This window comes from Oncorhynchus nerka, linkage group LG13, assembly GCF_034236695.1.
Source record: "Oncorhynchus nerka isolate Pitt River linkage group LG13, Oner_Uvic_2.0, whole genome shotgun sequence".
Taxonomy (NCBI): Eukaryota; Metazoa; Chordata; class Actinopteri; order Salmoniformes; family Salmonidae; genus Oncorhynchus; species Oncorhynchus nerka.
In genome coordinates, this window is record NC_088408.1 from 3,542,541 (window position 1) to 3,548,715 (window position 6,175).

Below are 6,175 nucleotides of genomic sequence, written 5' to 3' on the forward strand. Positions count from 1 at the left end.
CTAAATCAGACTGGGGGACTAAATCAGACTGGGGGACTAAATCAGACTGGGGGGGACTAAATCAGACTGGGGGACTAAATCAGACTGGGGGACTAAATCAGACTGGGGGGACCTAAATCAGACTGGGGGGGCACTAAATCAGACTGGGGGACTAAATCAGACTGGGGGACTAAATCAGACTGGGGACTAAATCAGACTGGGGGAACTAAATCAGACTGGGGACTAAATCAGACTGGGGGACTAAATCAGACTGGGGGACTAAATCAGACTGGGGGACTAAATCAGACTGGGGGCACTAAATCAGACAGGGGGACTAAATCAGACTGGGGGGACTAAATCAGACTGGGGGCACTAAATCAGACTGGGGGACTAAATCAGACTGGGGGCACTAAATCAGACTGGGGGCACTAAATCAGACTGGGGGACTAAATCAGGGGGGGCACTAAATCAGACTGGGGGCACTAAATCAGACTGGGGGAACTAAATCAGACTGGGGGGGCACTAAATCAGACTGGGGGACTAAATCAGACTGGGGGGAACTAAATCAGGGGGCACTAAATCAGACTGGGGGACTAAATCAGACTGGGGGACTAAATCAGACTGGGGGACTAAATCAGACTGGGGGACTAAATCAGACTGGGGGGGACTAAATCAGACTGGGGGACTAAATCAGACTGGGGGAACTAAATCAGACTGGGGGAACTAAATCAGACTGGGGGAACTAAATCAGCACTAAATCAGACTGGGGGACTAAATCAGACTGGGGAACTAAATCAGACTGGGGGAACTAAATCAGACTGGGGGACTAAATCAGACTGGGGGAACTAAATCAGACTGGGGGAACTAAATCAGACTGGGGTTTTGACTAAATCAGACTGGGGGATAAATCAGACTGGGGGACTAAATCAGACTGGGGGGGAACTAAATCAGACTGGGTCCCTAAACAGACTAAATCAGGACTAAATCAGACTGGGGAACTTCCCCCTGTGGGACTAAATCAGACTGGGGGACTAAATCAGACTGGGGAAACATCATAATGTCACTAAATCAGACTGGGGGACTAAATCAGACTGGGGGAACTAAATCAGACTGGGGAAACACTAAATCAGACTGGGAAACTAAATCAGACTGGGGGACTAAATCAGACTGGGTCACTAAATCAGAACTAAATCAGACTGGGGAAACTAAATCAGACTGGGGGGGAAACTAAATCAGACTGGGAACTAAAAACTAAATCAGACGTCAAGGAAAACTAAAATCAGGAAACACATAATGTCACATGGGGGAACTCAAATGTCAACTGGGGGGAAACATCAGACTGGGGGGACTTAAATTAAATAAAGGGAACCTAATAGCCTGGTGATCTTGTGAACTTCCCAGTTGCAAAACGTTTTGACAATGGAAGACGATTTGCAACGAAAAATGAGAGTTTCTATTGGACAAATTCAGATAAGTCCCTCCCGTTTGGTTTGCTTCTGTTTGGTTCCTAGTGAATACAGAGAGATTCCCCCTGTGGATGACCTGACGAGAACCATAACAGGACGTCATAATATTACAGTATTGCAAAGAAACATCATAATGTCACATCAAGGAAACATCAAGGAAACATCATAATGTCACGTCAAGGAAACATCATAATGTCACATCAAGGAAACATCATAATGTCACGTCAAGGAAACATCATAATGTCACGTCAAGGAAACATCATAATGTCACATCAAGGAAACATCAAGGAAACATCATAATGTCACATCAAGGAAACATCATAATGTCACGTCAAGGAAACATCATAATGTCACATCAAGGAAACATCATAATGTCACATCAAGGAAACATCATAATGTCACATCAAGGAAACATCATAATGTCACGTCAAGGAAACATCATAATGGTTTTATAAAAAAATATCACATTGGTTACGTGACTTGCCTAGTTAAATAAAGGTTAAAGGCTATAAAGTATTGTGTTTTATCCCTAAACTATGTCAATAAATCCAGCTCCCCAAACTATGTCAATAAATCCAGCTCCCTAAGCTATGTCAATAAATCCAGCTCCCAATAAATCCAGATCCCTAAGCTATGTCAATAAATACAGCTCCCTAAACTGTCAATAAATCCAGCTCCCTAAGCTATGTCAATAAATCCAGCTCTCCAAACTATGTCAATAAATCCAGCTCCCCAAACTATGTCAATAAATCCAGCTCCATAAGCTATGTCAATAAATCCAGCTCCCTAAACTGTCAATAAGTCCAGCTCCATAAGCTATGTCAATAAATCCAGCTCCCTAAGCTATGTCAATAAATCCAGCTCCCTAAACTATGTCAATAAATCCAGCTCCCTAAACTGTCAATAAATCCAGACCCCTAAGCTACGTCAATAAATCCAGCTCCCTAAGCTACATCAATCAATCCAGCTCCCTAAATTACGTCAATAAATCAAGCTCCCTAAGCTACTTCAAGAAATCAAGCTCCCTAAGCTACATCAATAAATCCAGCTCCTGAAGCTATGTCAATAAATCTAGCTCCCTAAGATATGTCAATAAATCTAGCTCCCTAAGCTATGTCCATAAATCCAGCTCCCTAAGCTACGTCAATAAATCATGCTCCCTGAGCTACGTCAAACAATCCAGCTCCCTAAGCTACATCAATAAATCCAGCTCCCTAAGGTACGTCAAAAAAAATCAAGCTCCCGAAGCTACTTCAAAAAATCAAGCTCCCTAAGCTACATCAATAAATCCAGCTCCCGAAGCTATGTCAATAAATCCAGCTCCCTAAACTATGTCAAAAATCCAGTTCCCTAAGCTATGTCAATAAATCCAGCTCCCTAAACTATGTCAATAAATCCAGCTCCCTAAGCTATGTCAATAAATCCAGCTCCCGATACTGTCAATAAATCCAGCTCCCTAAGCTACGTCAATAAATCCAGCTCCCTAAGCTATGTCAATAAATCCAGCTCCCTATACTGTCAATAAATCCAGCTCCCTAAGCTATGTCAATAAATCCAGCTCCCGATACTGTCAATAAATCCAGCTCCCTAAGCTACGTCAATAAATCCAGCTCCCTAAGCTATGTCAATAAATCCAGCTCCCTATACTGTCAATAAATCCAGCTCCCTAAGCTATGTCAATAAATCCAGCTCCCTAAACTGTCAATAAATCCAGCTCCATAAGCTATGTCAATAAATCCAGCTCCCTAAGCTATGTCAATAAATCCAGCTCCCTAAACTATGTCAATAAATCCAGCTCCCTAAACTGTCAATAAATCCAGCTCCCTAAGCTATGTCAATAAATCCAGCTCCCTAAACTGTCAATAAATCCAGCTCCCTAAACTACGTCAATAAATCAAGCTCCCTAAGCTACGTCAATAAATCCAGCTCCCGAAGCTATGTCAATAAATCTAGCTCCCTAAGATATGTCAATAAATCTAGCTCCCTAAGCTATGTCCATAAATCCAGCTCCCTAAGCTACGTCAATAAATCATGCTCCCTGAGCTACGTCAAACAATCCAGCTCCCTAAGCTACATCAATAAATCCAGCTCCCTAAGGTACGTCAAAAAAAATCAAGCTCCCGAAGCTACTTCAAAAAATCAAGCTCCCTAAGCTACATCAATAAATCCAGCTCCCGAAGCTATGTCAATAAATCCAGCTCCCTAAACTATGTCAAAAATCCAGTTCCCTAAGCTATGTCAATAAGTTCCAGCTCCCAATAAATCCAGCTCCCTAAGCTATGTCAATAAATCCAGCTCCCGATACTGTCAATAAATCCAGCTCCCTAAGCTACGTCAATAAATCCAGCTCCCTAAGCTATGTCAATAAATCCAGCTCCCTATACTGTCAATAAATCCAGCTCCCTAAGCTACGTCAATAAATCCAGCTCCCTAAACTATGTCAATTAATCCAGCTCCCTAAGCTATGTCAATAAATCCAGCTCCCTAAACTATGTCAAAAATCCAGCTCCCTAAGCTATGTCAATAAATCCAGCTCCCTAAACTGTAAATAAATCCAGCTCCCTAAAATGTCAATAAATCCAGCTCCCTAAACTGTAAATAAATCCAGCTCCCTAAGCTATGTCAATAAATCCAGCTCCCTAAACTATGTCAATAAATCCAGCTCCCTAAACTATGTCAATAAATCCAGCTCCCTAAACTGTAAATAAATCCAGCTCCCTAAACTGTCAATAAATCCAGCTCCCTAAGCTATGTCAATAAATCCATCTCCCTAAGCCATGTCAATAAATCCAGCTCCCTAAACTGTCAATAAATCCAGCCCCCTAAGCTACGTCAATAAATCCAGCTCCCTAAACTACATCAATAAATCAAGCTCCCTAAGATACGTCAATAAATCAAGCTCCCTAAGCTATGTCAATAAATCTAGCTCCCTAAGCTATGTCAATAAATCTAGCTCCCTAAGATATGTCAATAAATCAAGCTCCCTAAGCTACGTCAATAAATCCAGCTCCCGAAGCTATGTCAATAAATCTAGCTCCCTAAGCTATGTCAATAAATCTAGCTCCCTAAACTATGTCAATAAATCAAGCTCCCGAAGCTACGTCAATAAATCAAGCTTCCTGAGCTACGTCAAAAAATAAAGCTCCCTAAGCTACATCAATAAATCCAGCCCCCTAAGTTATGTCAATAAATCAAGCTCCCTAAGCTATGTCAATAAATCCAGCTCCCTAAGCTATGTCAATAAATCCAGCTCCCTAAACTATGTCAATAAATCCAGCTCCCTAAACTATGTCAATAAATCCAGCTCCCTAAACGGTCAATAAATCCAGCTCCCTAAACGGTCAATAAATCCAGCTCCCTAAGCTACGTCAATAAATCCAGCTCCCTAAACTATGTCAATAAATTCAGCTCCCTAAACTATGTCAATAAATCCAGCTCCCTAAACTATGTCAATAAATCCAGCTCCCAATAAATCCAGCTCCCTGAGCTACGTAAAAAAATCCAGCTACCTCTGCTACGTCAATAAATCCAGCTCCCTAAGCTACATCAATAAATCCAGCTCCCTAAACTATGTCAATAAATCCAGCTCCCTAAGCTACGTCAATAAATCATAATTCAAACAATTGGGGATGTAGCTCAGCAATATTGTAAATATACTTAACAGAAATTATGTAAATATACTGAACAAAAATACTGTAAATATACTAAACAAAAATACTGTAAATGTACTGAACAAAAATACTGTAAATATACTGAACAAAAATATAAACACAACAAATTAAAAGTTTTCAGTCAATTTAAATAAATAAATTAGCCCCTAATTTTGGAATACGGATATGTAGCTATTGGTCGTAGATACCTTTAAAAAAAAGGTAGGAACGCGGCTCAGATCCAGTCAGTATCTGGTCTGATTACCATTTGCCTCATGCAGCACGACACATCACCTTGGCATAGAGTTGATCAGGCTGTTGATTGTGGAATGTTGTCCCGCTCCTCTTCAATGGCTGTGTAAAGTTGCTGGATATTGGAGGGAACTGGAAAACGCTGTCATACACTTTGATCCAGAGCATCCCAAACATGCTCAATGGGTGACATGTCTGGTGAGTATGCAGGCCATGGAAGAACTGGGACATTTTCAGCTTCCAGGAATTGTGTACAGATCCTTGTGACATGAGGCCGTGCATTATCATGCTGAAACAGGAGGTGATGAACAGCACGACAATGGGCCTCAGGATCTTGTGACGCCATACAAGCCCGATGGGCCAAGGAAATCCCAGCCGGCCAAACCCTCCCCTAACCCGGACGATGCTGGGCCAAACCCTCCCCTAACCCGGACGATGCTGGGCCAAACCCTCCCCTAACCCGGACGATGCTGGGCCAAACCCTCCCCTAACCCGGACGATGCTGGGCCAAACCCTCCCCTAACCCGAGACGACGCTGGGCCAAACCCTCCCCTAACCCGAGACGACGCTGGGCCAAACCCTCCCCGTAACCCGAGACGATGCTGGGCCAAACCCTCCCCTAACCCGAGACGACGCTGGGTCAAACCCTCCCCTAACCCGGACGATGCTGGGCCAATTGTGCACCGCCTCATGGGTGTCCCGGTCACGGTCAGCTGTGACACAGCCTGGGATCGAACCCGGGGCTGTAGTTAGACCGCAGCGCCACTTGGGAGGCCCTCGTATGGAACAGCTCATGAAACATGGAACCAACTCTTTACATGTTACGTA